At 41.9% G+C, this 15073-nt stretch overlaps 1 long non-coding RNA gene across 1 annotated transcript in view; it reads left to right on the top strand.

Annotated features, from left to right (window-relative positions):
- Window positions 1-2023: 2023 nt before the first annotated feature.
- The window catches only part of LOC144341129 (uncharacterized), a 303995-nt gene continuing 290945 nt past the window's right edge, over window positions 2024-15073 (top strand). Inside the window, exons 1-2 of the long non-coding RNA XR_013417782.1 lie at window positions 2024-2472; window positions 4350-4466. This is a non-coding gene — a long non-coding RNA (uncharacterized LOC144341129). The remainder of the gene's footprint in view (window positions 2473-4349; window positions 4467-15073) is intronic.

Below are 15073 nucleotides of genomic sequence, written 5' to 3'. Positions count from 1 at the left end.
AAATTAACCATCACAATGGATTAGCCACAAAAGGGCAGCTATCTCTCTAACGGGAATTCAGCTCTAGCTTTTGAAGTTTTTTTTTTCCTCTTTGTCACATATATTATCCTATGTAGATCTGGTCATTCATTTATTCATCAAGGACCTCCTGAGAGCCTGCTGTGTGCCAGACACTGCTTTGGAAACTGGGGAGACAGTGAACAAAGTAGACTTATAGTGAAAAAAAGTACACACTGGCACTATCCTGATTTTGTGTAAATGGTTCCTGAAAATGTGACTAAAATAAAATGTGAGAAAATCTAAACATTAGGCTTATTTAGTATAAGGGACGGTTCATTAAAAAAAAAAAGCTAAGAAATATTATAAAACTGCTATTTATATTTTGCCTTTTAGTCATAATTTTGACAACAGATTCCCAACTTTCAGAATATTTCTAAATTTGTTTTTATTTTTGTCTTTCTATAAGTGAACACACAATTGCTCTTGTTAAGCCCCATGCGTGTTTGTTTGAAGCTCAAGATGTGTCATTTTAGACACATATAATGGTCTCCATCTCTATCTCAGTTCTAATAGGTTTGTGATATTTACAGTTCTTATCAGGTATTAGGGTTTTTATTTTTCAGGGTTTCACTTACTATAGGACATAAGGACCAATGCTCCGCAACTTTACTAAAAAAAATAAATAATCTTTATACACTGGTTACCTAGTTACGGGCATTTTGTTAAGTGTCTTATAAATATTATATTTTTAAATCCTGGGATAGGAGTACATTTCTGGACCATTTACAAAACTGCATTCTGTTCAATGAGTTATTACAGAGACAGGGAAGTTGATGAAGTTAAAAAGATCATCATGCCATGATGAATAGTACACAAAAGACATAATTAGCATGAAAAAAATTCAGCTTATTCAAATAGAACTGTAGTTACTCTAATGAATAAATGATCCCTTGATTATACTTTCAAGTAATACCAAGTCTAAAAATGGTTGTTAAACCAATGACTTCTAAGTTTTAATTGATTTGGAATGAATATGTTGACCTCCATTATCATGAGCCAGATCACAATGTAGTTGAGATGCCCACTTTCCCACTATTCCTAGCCCTGACCTTGGCTAAACTGCTCAACTCTTTGAGCCTCAGTTTATTTTTCTGTAAAATGGGAGCAATCGTAAGAATGTCAAAGGATGCGAAAAGGATAAAATATTTTGTCCTTTATCAAAGGACAAAATAATGTATCCTTTATCAAAGGACAAAATAATTTATCCTTTATCAAAGGATAAAATAATTTGTCCTTTATCAAAGGATAAAATAATTTGTCCTTTATTAAAGGATAAAATAAATAAAGTTTAATAAATAAAATAACAACATACAGTTTGGAACTTGGAACATCCGGGAGAGGTGACAACATGCTAGCAGGCGTCGCTTGCTCTTGGCGCCTCCTCGGCCTCGGCATCCGCTCTGGCTGCGCTGGAGGAGCCCTTCAGCCCGCCGCTGAGCTGTGGAGGCTCCTCTCTGGGGCTGGCCGGAGCCGGCTCCCTCTGCTAGCTGGGAGGTGTGGAGGGGGAGGTGCGGGCTGGAGCTGGGGCTGCATGCACGCTCACGGCCGGCGCGGGTTCCGGGTGGGCGCGGGCTCGGTGGGCCTGCATTCCGCGCGGCCAGCCAGAGCTTGCGGTGCTTGATCAGGGGAGGAGCTCCCTCTGGGCTGCGCGAGTGCCCGCTAGCCTCAAAGTCCGTTGCGAGTGCTAGTGAGAGGTGAAGCCTGCTGGGTTTCTGGGACAGGTGGGGACTTGGAGAACTTTTCTGTCTAGCTAAAGGGTTGTAAATGCACCAATCAGCACTCTGTGTCTAGCTAAAGGTTTGTAAACGCACCAATCAGTGCTCTGTGTCTAGGTAAAGGTTTGTAAATGTACCAATTAGCACTCTATCAAAATGGACCAATCAGCTCTTTATAAAATGGACCAATCAGCTCTCTGTAAAACGGGCCAATCGGTAGGATGTGGGTGGGGGCCAGATAAGGGAATAAAAGCAGGCCACCATAGCTAGCCCGGGCTACCTGCTTGGGCCCCCATCCAGGCTGTGGAAGCTTTGTTCTTTTTCTTTTTGCAATACATCTTACTGCTGCTCACTCTTTGGGTTTGCATAGCCTTAATGAGCTGTAACACTCACCATGAAGGTCTGCAGTTTCACTCCTGAGGCCAGCCAGACCATGAATCCACCGGAAGGAAGGAACAACTCCAGACGCGCCACCTTTAAGAGCTGTAACACTCACCACAGAGGTCTGCAGCTTCACTGCTGAAGTCAGTGAGACCACGAACCAAACTCCTGACACACCGTCTTTAAGAACCGTAACACTCACTGCGAGGGTCTGTGGCTTCGTTCTTGAAGTCAGCGAGACCAAGAACCCACCAATTCCGGACACAATAGTTGTTTGAAAATATTTCGGTTTCTATTTCCTGAAGGCAGATATGTTGTAAGTATTCTACGAATGTTTGCTGGAGATGTTGAATTCTAATATTGATAAGCAAAGAAAGATATATATTAAAATAAAATGAGTTATTTGGTGTTAAGTAGTTTAGTCTAGAGCTGCCTCTTTACATATTTTGAGTTGAGCCTAAAGATTTCGCTGTACATCATGAACTATAACCTAAGTGGAGGTGTAAACAGATTGTAACCTACTCTTGTGCCAATCACCGAGTTTTGGCCAAAGGGTGCCAACTGTTCAAACCATGTTCAAATAAGGTAAATACCTGAACTGTCACGAGTCCAGCTGTTTCTATACCTCACTTCTGTTTCCTGTGTGTCACTTTTCTTTTTCTGTTCATAAATCTTCTTCCACCCTGTGGCTGCTCTGGACTCTGAGCCTACTCTGGCTCTGGAGGCTGGCTGATTCATGAATCATTTGCTCAATTAAACTCTGTTACATTTACTTTGGCTAAGGTTTGTCTTCTAACATTGGAAAGAAAGCTGAAACCTTTCAAACTTTACTCTTGAATCTTCTTTTCCTGGTCAGGGAACTCTTCAAGGGTGGATGTTCTGGAGTGGCCAATTATTTGTCTAATTGCTTTGTTTCTTTCCTGACCAGCTAGGCTAAAACACCTCTGATAAACAGGCATACAGGCCCCCCCGCTCCCACCACCCCATAAATAGGACTGTAGGTGAGAAAGGCAGGGAGTCTGCACTTCCCCCTTCTGATCTGTGCGGGGGAGATTTCTGCTTCAGGGGATGTGGAGGAGACTGGTCCCGTCCTGTTTTAGTCTTCTTAGGTTAATCTTTGGCGGGGGCAGCAAGCTGCCTCTTCTAATCTGCCTTCCAAGTGCATGTAGTGGTTCATGACACTGCTTTACAAGAGGAATGGGTGGAGCACTTGTACATTTTTAACTTACGAAGTCCTTGTGAGCCAGGCACAGCGTCTCATGCCTGTAATCCCAGAACACTGGGAGGCTGAGGTGGGAGGATCACTTGAGGCCAGGAGTTGGAGACCAGCCTGGGCAATATAGTGAGACTCTGTTTCTACCAAAACCAAAGAACAAAAAAGAAGAAAAGAAAAAATAACTAGCTGAGTGGTGGCACACACCTGGAATCTTAGCTACTCAAGAGGCTGAGGTTGGTGAATTGCTCAAACCTAAGAGGTTGAGGCTTCAGTAAAGCTGGCTATGATCATACCCCTTCATCCAAGCCTGGGCAACAGAGAGAGACCCTGTGTCTAAAAAACAACGACAAGAAAGTTATTGTGAAACCCTTAGAAGAGACAGTACTAGAGCTTATCAGTATCTGGTTTTTCTTTCCTTCCTGGGTCCAGCACAGAGGATTACGTTGCCTACCTCCCTTGCCAGTAGGTGGAGCTGTGTGTCTAGTTTCACTTCAGAGCCCAACCATAGAACATACAGATGTTCAGACTGCCACTCTCTCTCTTCAATCTTGTCTTGAGATGTTAGAGCCACAAGGCAAGGGACATGTAGTTTGCTGAGTTACTGCATTGACCTCAGTTGTCCTGGAGAGCTGCCCAGACATACAGTAGATGTGGCAAACATGAAGAGTAAACTATTATGGTATGAAGGCACTTAAATTTGAGGGCTGTTACTGCCTCATAATCCAGTTTATTCTGACCAATTGAGCCTCGTGGGGAAGGTTTGAAATGGGGTAGAAAGTATTCTGTGCTACCAACAAAATATCCTAAAACTATGCCAAATAGTCTACTGGTAAATGATGGGGAACCAAGACTGGAGGTGGGAAATGAGGGGAAGGAAAACAATGAATCTGGAGAAGCTGCGACAGAATTACTGTCTAAATTAATGATCAATCACTTTTTCTGGGTTTTAAGCTAGCCTGTAACCTTCTGCCTTCCAGGATTCTCAAGTAAATTCTATACCTTTGCCTGTCTCAAAGGAATCTCCTTGAAGACCATTGTTTTTGAAATGCCTTGAAGATGGCTCACAGCAGAAACCAGTTTGGCACTTGTCTGTTGTAAGTAATGATAATCATATGACTTTAAACTATCATTCTTCCTTCACTTGAAGTGAACAAATTTGAGTCAACAAATAAGGATGGGAGCTTACATGAAGTGACTGTACTTGGCTGTGGGGATACCAAGATGAAGAAGGAATGCTCCTGCCCTCCAGGAGCTCACAGTCTAGTGGGAGGGAACAATGCAGGCAAAACTGGCTACGGAACAAGTTAGCCTGGGGAAGGGCTTCAGTAGAGGCATAAACAGAAAAAGTCAGGGTCCAGAGGGGGAGAAATCTCTGTTCTGTTTGTGGGGGAGGGGTCTGGGAAAGCTGTATTTTAAGTTAGTACTTGAAGGATGACAAAGATCTTGACGGTTTTCTGTGAGGTATGAAAAACCGCCAGTGTTGTATCTCTAGCTTCAGGAATTTTATTCCTATGCTGCAGAAAAATCCAGCTCGGCAGATGTGTAATTTAAGCATTTTCAAAGCCCATATAACCAGAGATCTGGGCTAATGGGAAAATAGTCATAACATTGCCACTAAATGCAATGACTTGATATATTTTGCTCAATTGCCCTTATTAATTATTCATTAATCATTTTTGCTTCCTGCACTAAAAAAATCTTGCTGCAGAATTTTACCCACACATATACACACCTAGTTTTTGGCCCTTGGCAGCCTTCCTAAGTGGAGAGTATTTTCCAGTTGTGGTTGTTGACGTGTAGATTTTGAAATTCAACAACAATGGATGCATATAAGAGGGAGAGGAGACTGAGAAAGTATCCTCCATGACATGCAAAGATCAGTGTTTCTTACAAGGTGGTCCTGGCTGGGTGTGGTGGCTCATGCCTGTAATCCCAGCACTTTGGGAGGCTGAGCTGGGTGGATCACCTGAGGTCAGGAGTTCAAGACCAGCCTGGCCAACATGGTGAAACCCTGTCTCTACTAAAAATACAAAAATAAAGAAAAGGAAAGAAAAAAAAATTAGCTGGGTGAAGTGGCACGCACTTGTAGTCCCAGTTACTCAGGAGGCTAAGGCAGGAGAATCGCTTGAACCCGGGAGGCAGAGATTGCAGTGAGCCAAGATCACATCACTGCACTCCAGCGTGGGTGACAGAGCAAGACTTCAACTAAAAAAAAAAAAAAAAAAGGGGTCCCTAGAGCACTATTTTTGGATGAATGAATGTGGTATAAAAAAGGATTATGTGGTGTGTTTTTTGTCATTGTGCCAACTATCAATTTATCACCTCAGCTCCAAATTCACCCTTTTGTTACCAGCTCCACAGTGAAGCCTTAAGCATTGCTCTTTTGTAGCAAGCATGGCATTTAAGCTTTGTCAGTAGAGGAACACTGGAGAAACATTGCAGGAGGAGGGAGATTCTCTTCCTGCTGGCTGCAACCACACCTTTTCCAATAGGGTCTGAATCCCAACCTTGGGGAGGCCCCCACTTCCAAGTTTGCTTCTCCTTGGGTGTTCTTCCTTGGACCTGGAGTATTCTTCAGTGTTCTTTTCACATCTCTATAGTTACTCCCCTGTTGTTTTTATTTTATTTTATTTTTTTGTTTGAGATGGAGTCTCATTCTGTCACTCAGGCTGGAGTGCAGTGGTGCGATCTCGGCTCACTGCAAACTCTGCCTCCCGGGTTCAAGCGATTCTCCTGCCTTAGCCTCCTGAGTAGCTGGAATTACAGGCACCTGCCACCACGCCCAGCTAATTTTTGTATTTTTAGTAGAGACGAGGTTTTGCCATGTTGGCCAGGCTGGTCTCGAGCTTCTGACCTCAGGTGATCCACCAACCTTGGCCTCCCAAAGTGCTGGCATTATAGGCATGAACCATTGCGCCTGGTCCCCTGTTATGTTTGATAAGGGTTTATCTTAAACTCTCCCTGTTCAAGTTATTGTATAGCTCCTGTCTCCTCATTGAACTTTAACTGATCGAGTCAGGATAGGTGTTAACAACGGTTCTCAAAATTTTATTATCAGGACCTCTTTCTACTCTTAACATTATTAAAGATCCCAAAGAGATTCTATTTGTCTAGGGTATATCTACTGATATTTACAATATTAGAAAGTAGAACTGAGACATTCAAAAAACAATAAAATTAATTCCTGAAAAATGATAAATGAATTACATGTTAAAGAATATGGAAATATACCTACTTTTTCAATAAAAAGAGTATTAGTTAGAAGAATAGTATTGTTTTACAATTCTGCAAACAGCTTTCATGTCTGGCTTAATAAAAGATTAAGGATTATCATATCTGCTTCTGCAATCTGTTGTGATAGGTTGTTTAGCTTGAAATTTGTGAAGAATAACTAGCATCTCACAAATATGTAGTTGCATAGGGAAGAATATTTAAGTAGTCTTTTTAGATAATTGTGGGTATTCATCTTATGCTGCACCAACATTCAAGTGGTAGTTTTTATGACGTTGGCTGCAATGTGGAATCTAAAACTAAAATTCATTGATTTATCTTGCACTTTGAGTGACTTTGCACATGCATTGGTCACTGCGAAAATACTGGTTCATTGAGTTAGTAAGATCTAGATGTTGACACATTTTTTTGCTTTAAAAAATAATTTCAATAGATTTAGGGGTGTATATGTGCAGGTTTGTCATGTGGATTTATTACATGACACTGAGGTTTAGGGTGTGAATGATCTCATACCTAGATAGTAAGCATAATACCCAGTAAGTAATTTTTCAGCCCCTGCCACCCTCCTTCTCTCCCCTCGCTAGTAGTCCCCAATGTCTATAATATGGTTATTATATCCATAATCTCATCTTGGATTGTATATACCCAAATCTCATCTTGAATTGTAATCCCCATAATCCTCACAATCCCAACCGTGTCAAGTGACAGACCAGGAGGAGGTAATTGAATCACAGGAGAGGTTTCTCCCATGCTGTTCTCGTGACAGTGAGTAAATTCTCATGAGAGCTGATGGTTTTATAAGAGGCTCCTCCCCCTTTATTTGGCACTTTTCCTTTCTGCTGCCTTGTGAAGAAGGTGCCTTACTTCTCAAGTTCTGCCATGATTTTAAGTTTCCTGAAGCCTTCCTGGCCATGCTGAACTGTGAGCCAATTAAACCTTTCTCTTTTATAAATTACCCAGTCTTGGGCAGTTCTTTATAGCCATGTGAAAACAGACTAATACAGTATATTGGTACTGCAGAGAGTGGGGTGCTGCTATAAAGATACCCCAAAATGTGGAAATGACTTTGGAACCGGGTAATAGGCAGAGGTTGGAACAGTTTAGAGGGCTGAGAAGAAGAGAGGAAGATGTGGGAAGGTTTGGAACTCCCTGGAGACTTGTTGAATGGCTTTGACCAAAATGCTGATAGTGATATGGACAATGAAGTCCAGGCTGAAGTGGTTTCAGATGGAGATGAGGAACTTGTTGAGAACTGGAATAAAGGTGATTCTTGCTGTGCTTTAGTAAAGAGACTGGTGGCATTTTGCCCCTGCCCTAGAGATCTGCAGAACTTTGAACTTAAGAGAGATGATTTAGAGTATCTGGGAGAAGAAATTTCTAAGCAACAAAGTGTTCCAGAGGTGACTTGGGTTCTTGTAAAAGCATTCTGTTTTATGCATTCACAAAGAGATGATTTGAAATTAGAACTTCTGTTTAAAAGGGAAGCAGGGCATAAAAGTTTAGAAAATTTACAGCCTAACGATGTGTTAGAAAATAAAAACCCAGGGCTGGGCGCGGTGGCTCATGCCTGTAATCCCAGCACTTTGGGAGGCCAAGGCGGGTGGATCACGAGGTCAGGAGATCGAGACTATCCTGGCTAACATGGTGAAACCCTGTCTCTACTAAAAAAAATTACAAAAAAAATTAGCCGGGCGTGGTGGCAGGTGCCTGTAGTCCCAGCTACTCAGGAGGCTGAGGCAGGATAATGGCGTGAACCCGGGAGGCGGAGCTTGCAGTGAGCTGAGATCGCACCACTGCACTCCAGCCCAGGAGACAGTGAGACTCTGCCTCAAAAAAAAAAAAAAAAGAAAAGAAAAGAAAAGAAAAAAACCCGTTTTCTGAGGAGAAATTCAAGCCAGCTGCAGAAATTTGCGTAAGTAATGAGGAGCCAAATATTAATCACCAAGAAAATGGGAAAATGTCTCCAGGGCATGTCAGAGGTCTTCATGGCAGCCCCTTTCATCACAGGCCCAGTGGCCTAGAAGGGAAAAATGGTTTTGTGGGGTGGGCCCAGGGCCTTGCTGCTTTGTGCAGTCTCAGAACTTGGTGCCCTGTGACCTAATTATGGCTAAAAGGGGCCAACATACAGCTCAAGCTGTTGCTTCAGAGGGGGAAAACTGCAAGCTTGGGAGGCTTACATGTGGTGTTGAGCCTACAGGTACATAGAAGTCAAGAACTGAGGTTTGGAAACCTGCATCTAGATTTCAGAGGATGTATGGAAATGCCTGGATGTCCAGGCAGAAATTTGCTGCAGGAGCAGAGCCCTCATGGAGAACCTCTCCTAGACTAGTGTGGAAGAGAAATGTGGGATTGGGGTCCCCACAGAGAGCCCCCACTGGTGCACTGCCTAGTGCAGCTGTGAGTAGAAGGCCATCGTCCTCCAGACCCCAGAACGGTAGTTCCACTGACAACTTGCACGGTGTGCTTGGAAAAGCCACAGATACTCAATGCCAGCCCATGAAGGTAGCTGGGAGTGGGGGTGCACCCTGCAAAGCAACAGGGGTAGAGCTGCCTAAGGCTGTGAGAGGCCACCTCTTGCATCAGTGTGACCTGGATGTGAGACATGGAGTCAAAGGAGATCATTTTGGAACTTTAAGATTTGACTGCCCCACTGGATTTTGGATTTGCATGGGGCCTGTAGCCCTTCATTTGGGCCAATTTCTCCCACTTGGAATGGGTGTATTTACCCAATGCCTGTACCCCCTTTGTATCTAGGAAGTAACTAACTTGCTTTTAATTTTGCAGGCTCATAGGTGGAAGGAACTTACTTCTCTCAGATGATACTTTGAACTTGGACTTTTCTGTTAGTGTTAGAGTGAGTTAAGACTTTGGGGGACTGTTGAAAAGGCATGATTGTGTTTTGAAATGTGAGGACATGAGATTTAGGAGGGACCAGGGATGAAATGATGTGGTTAGGCTTTGAGTCACCACCCAAATCTCATCTTGAATTGTAATCCCCATTATACCCACGTGTCAAGGGACAGACCAGGTGGAGGTAATTGAATCATGGGGGCAGTTTCTCCCATGCTGTTCTCATGATACTGAGTGAGTTCTCATGAGATCTGATGGTTTTATAAGAGGCTCTTCCCCCTTTACTCATCACTTCTCCTCCTTGCCACCTTGTGAAGAAGGTGCCTTGCTTCCCCTTTGCCTTCAGCCATGATTGTAAGTTTCCTGAGGCTTTCCCAGCCATGCTGAACTGTGAGTCAATTAAACCTCTTGCCTTTATAAATTACCCAGTTTCAGGCAGTTCTTTATAGCAGTGTGAAAAATGACTAATATAGTCTATTATTCCATGTCTATTATGTCCATGAATACCTGATGTTTAGCTCCCACTTATGAGACTGTGTGATATTTGATTTTCTCTTCCTGTGCTAATTCACTTAGGATAATGGCCTCTAGTTGCATTCATGTGGCTGCAAAGGATATGATTTTATCCTTTTTTCTGAGTGTGTAGTAGTCCATAGTGTCTATGTACTATATTTTCTTTACCCAATTCACCTTTGGTGGGCACCTAAGTTGATTCCATGTCTTTGCTATAGTAACAATGTTGCAATGAACATAAAGAGTGCATGTACCTTTTTTGTAGAACAGTGTATTTTCCTGTGGTTATATAATTAGATGTCTGGGTCAAATGGTAATTCTGTTTTAACTCCTTTGAGAAATCTCCAAACTGCTTTCCAAGTGGCTGAACTAAGTTACATTACCACCAACCGTATATAAGCATTTCCTTTTCTCTGCAGCTTTGCCAGCATTTGTTATTTTTTTTATGTTTTAGTAATAGCCATTCTGACTGGTGTGAGATGGTATCCCATTGTGGTTTTGATTTGCATTTCTCTGATGATTAATGATGTTGAGCAATTTTTGTATGCTAGTTGGCTGCTTGTATGTCTTCTTTTGAGAAGTGTCTATCATGTCCTTTGTCCACTGTTTTTCTTTTTGACATAGGGTCTCACTCTGTCATACAGGCTGCAGTGCAATAGTGTGATCAGGGCTCACTGCAGCTTCAGCCTCCTGGGCTCAGGCAGTTCTCCCACCTCAGCCTCCCAAGTAGCTAAAAGTACGGGCACATGCCACCACACCTGGCTAATTTAAAAATATTCTTTCTTTTCTTTTTCTTCTCTTTTTCTTTTTCCTTTTTTGTAGAGATAGGATGTCACTATATTGCCCAGGCTGGTTTTGCCCACTTTTTAATGTGGCTATTTGGTTTTTTGCTTGTTGAATCACTTAAATTCTTTACAGATCCTGGACATTAAACCTTTGTTGGATACATGGTTTGCAAATATTTTCTCCCATTCTGTCGTTGTCTGTTTACTCTGTTGATAGTTTCTCTTGCTGTGCAGAAGCTCTTTAGTCTAATTAAATCCCACTTGTCAATTTTTGTTTTTGTTGCAGTTGCTTTTGAGGACTTAGCCATAAATTCTTTGCCAAGGCTAATGTTGAGAAGAGTATTTCCCAGGTTTTTGTCTGGGATTTTTATAGTTTGAGGTCTTATATTTAAATTCTTAAGTTAATTTTTTTGTATGTGGTAAAAGGTAGGGGTTCAATTTCATTTTCCTGAATATGGCTACCTAGTTATGTCAGTATTGCTTATTGAATAGGGAGTCCTTTCCCCATTGTTTATTTTTGTGGTGTCTGTAGAAGATCATATGGTTGTAGGCATGTGGCTTTATTTCTGGGTTCTCTATTCTGCTCCATTGGTCTATGTGTGTGTGTTTGTACCCTGCAGTATCATGCTCTTTTGGTTACTGTAGTGGTATAGCATAGTTTAACAACAGGTAATGTGAAGCCTCCAGGTTTTTTTTTTTTTGGCTGTTTGGACTCTTTTCTGGTTCCACATGAATTTTAGAATAGTTTTTTTTTTTTCTAATTCTGTGAAAAATGATGTTGGTAGTTTGATAGGGATAGCATTGAATCTATAGATTGCTTTGGGTAGCATTACCATTTTAATGGTATTGAGTCTTCCAGTGCATAAGTATGGAATGTTTTTCCATTTGTTTGTATCATCTATAATTTCTTTCAGCAGTGTTTTGTATTTCTTCTTGTGGAGATCTTTCATCTCCTTGGTTGGATGTATTCCTGGGTATTTATTTTATTTTATTATTTTATTTGTGACTATTGTGTATGAGATTGTGTTCTTGTTTGGCTCTCAGCTTGAACATTATTGGTGTATAGAAATGCTACTAATTTTGTACACTGATTTTATATCCTGATTTACCAAAATCCCTTTTTCAGTTCTAGGGGCCTTTTCGTGGAGTTCTTAGGTTTTCTGGGTATAGAATCGTATTGCCGGAGAAGAAAGATAATGTGACTTCTTCTTTTTCTATTTGGATGCCTTTTCTTTCCTTTTTTTTGCCTGAGTGCTCTTGCTAAGACTTGCAGTACTATGCTGAATAGGAGTGTGAGAGTGGGCATTCTTGTCTTACTCTCGTTCTTAAGGTGAATGCTTCCAGCTTTTGCCCATTCAGCATGATGTTGGCTGTCAGTCTGTCATAGATGTTTCTTATTATTTTGAGGTATGCTTCTTTGAAGCCTAATTTGTTGTGGCACATTTTCTTTTCTTTGTTTTGTTTTTGTTTTTGTTTTTGTTTTTTTTGAGATGGAGTCTCGCTCTGTTGCCCAAGCTGGAAGCTGGAGTGCAGTGGTACAATCTTGGCTCAGTGGTGCAACCTCTGCCTCCCAGGTTCAAGTGATTTCCCTACCTTAGCCTCCCTGTAGCTGAGATTACAGGCACGCGCTACCATGCCCAGCTGATTTTTGTATTTTTAGTAGAGACAAGGGTTCGCCATGTTTGCCAGGCTGGTCTCGATCTCCTGACCTCAAGTGATCCGTCCACCTTGGCCTCCCAAAGTTCTGGGATTACGTGTGTGAGCCACCATGCTTGGCCCACATTTTCTTATATAATATGAAAAAATCCACATTCATTCACATTACCACTGATCTCATTAGGAAAAAATTATTTAAGTATTAGCAGCTACCAAGCTCACAGTGTCAGATAAAAGTTTTCCAAAATGCTAAGATTCACTTGAAAATCTGAAGTTTATCATTAGCAAGAATATGTTTGCCAGATAATTAAGTCTGAATAACTGTAATTTGTCTGTCAGTCATCCTTATAAATAAGAAATTTTTTAAAAATGGAAAAGTAGCTAATTCAGTTTGTAGCTCAAACAATCGTAAGTATTTTTTCTCATGACAAACCACAGTATTTTGGTATGTAGTGAAAGAGCTTTATGTCTACATTATATTTCATCACAAAAAATATTAAGAAGATGTGTACTCAAAAGTGAGATTTAAAAAAATTAGTCTTTTTTTTCTGTTGCATTAAGTGATAAGGCAAAACTTACATTTTATTTATTTATTATTGATTTTATTTTTTAATTTTTGGGGACAAGGTTTTGCTCTGTCACTCAGGCTGGAGTGCAGGGGCATAATCATGTTTCACTGCACCTCAAGCTTCCAGGCTCAAATGATCCTCCCACCTCAGTGTCCCAAGTAGCTGTGACTGCAGTGATGCACCACCATGCCTAATGTTTTATTTATTAAAGAGATGGGGTCTTGCTATGTTGCCCAGGGTGGTCTCAAACTCTTGGGCTCAAGCTATCTTTCTGCCTTGGCTTCCCAAGGTGCTGAGATTACAGGCATGTACCACAGTTCCTGGCAAGAACTTTTGCATTTAAAAAAAGCTATGACTGCATGGGGGTGAAAACTACAATGGCTATTAAGTACAGTTTGGTAATCTACTATGATTTGTGACAAGGACTAGACATTTTACCCATTGCTATAGTTTGGATATTTGACCCTCCAACCCTCATAATGCAAATTTGATCCCCAGTGTTGGAGGTGGGGTGCAGTAAAGGTGTTTGGGTCACAAGGGTGGATTCCTCATGAATAAGTTAAGGCCTTCCTTGGGTGGGAGGTGAATGACTTCTCACTCTGTTAGCTCCTGAGAGAGCTGGTTATTTATAGCAAGCTTAGAACCTCCCCTCTCTTTTGCTTCCTGGCTACGTGATCTCTGCACAAGCCAGCTCCCCTTCTCCTTCCACCATGAGTAGAAGCAGCCTGAGACCCTCACCAGCAGATGCTGGTGTCATGCTTCTTGTACAGCCTGAAGAACCATGAGCCAAATATACCTTTTCTTCTTTGTAAATTACCTAGTCTCAGATACTCTTTCATGGCAACACAAATGTATGGAGACCCACCATTACTTTTACATCATTCATGTAAATGTCAACATGATGAAAAAGGCAAACAATGTCCCAGTATTATTAATTGCAAACATAGTTTTGGCTGGGCACAGTGGCTCATGTCTATAACCTCAGCACTTTGGGAGGCCGAATGGGTGGATCAACTGAGGTCAGGAGTTCAAGACCAGCCTGGCCAACATGGTGAAACTAAAATACAAAACCTAAAAATACAAACTAAAAGTACAAAAATCAGCCTGGTGTGGTGGTGCGTACCTGTAATCCCACTTACTGGGGAGGCTGAGGCAGGGGAATCACTTGAACCCAGGAGGCGGAGGTTGCAGTGAGCAGAGATTGCACCATTGCACTCCAACCTGGGCCACAGAGTGAGACTCCATATCAAACAAAACAAAACAGAAACAAGTTTTGACTTAATGGATACCATGAAAGGGTCTGAGGACCCACAGGAGTTTGAAGACTGCACTTTGAGAACTGCCAGGCTAGTTATGCTGTGATGACAAATGACGGTGGAACTTCAGTGGCTTAAACAACAAGGACCTATTTTTTATACATACAACCTGTTCATGGTGCCATGACTGCAAGTTTGTTCTACATCATCTTCACTCCGGGACTCTGTATGTGGACTAGGCTGCTTCTGGAATATTGATGACTGCCATGGCAGAGGGAAAGAGACAAGAGGAGACGTGAGCTGACTCTTAAAGCTTTGCCAGACATGACAACAGTAAGTGATATGAATCACTTCTGCCCTTTCACTTGAGTTCATCAGTGTAGAAATGTATATTCTTCTTTTAGTGAAAGAAACCGGAAGCACGGCAAACAGTGTACAACCTAACGCAGTGGTCATAGAAGATTAGAAAACGACTGGGCGCAGTGGCTCACGCCTGTAATCCCAGCACTTTGGGAGGCCAAGGCAGGTGGATCACGAGGTCAGGAGTTCGAGACCAGCCTGACCAACATGGTGAAACCCTGTTTCTACTAAAAATACAAATATTTGGCCGAGTGTAGTGACACACACCTGTAATCCCAGCTACTCAGGAGGCTGAGGCAGGAGAGTCACTTGAACCTGGGAGACAGAGGTCGCAGTGAACCGAGATCGCGCCACTGCACTCCAGCCTGGTGACAGGGCGAGAATCCATCTCCAAAAGAAAAAGAAAAAAAAAAAAAGATTAGAAAACACTGCATAAAACACTCCTTTCCTAGAAATTCACAATAAACAAAGGCATAAAAAG

This window comes from Macaca mulatta, chromosome 5 (assembly GCF_049350105.2).
Source record: "Macaca mulatta isolate MMU2019108-1 chromosome 5, T2T-MMU8v2.0, whole genome shotgun sequence".
Lineage (NCBI taxonomy): Eukaryota > Metazoa > Chordata > Mammalia > Primates > Cercopithecidae > Macaca > Macaca mulatta.
This window is presented reverse-complemented; position numbering and strand designations above follow the sequence as displayed.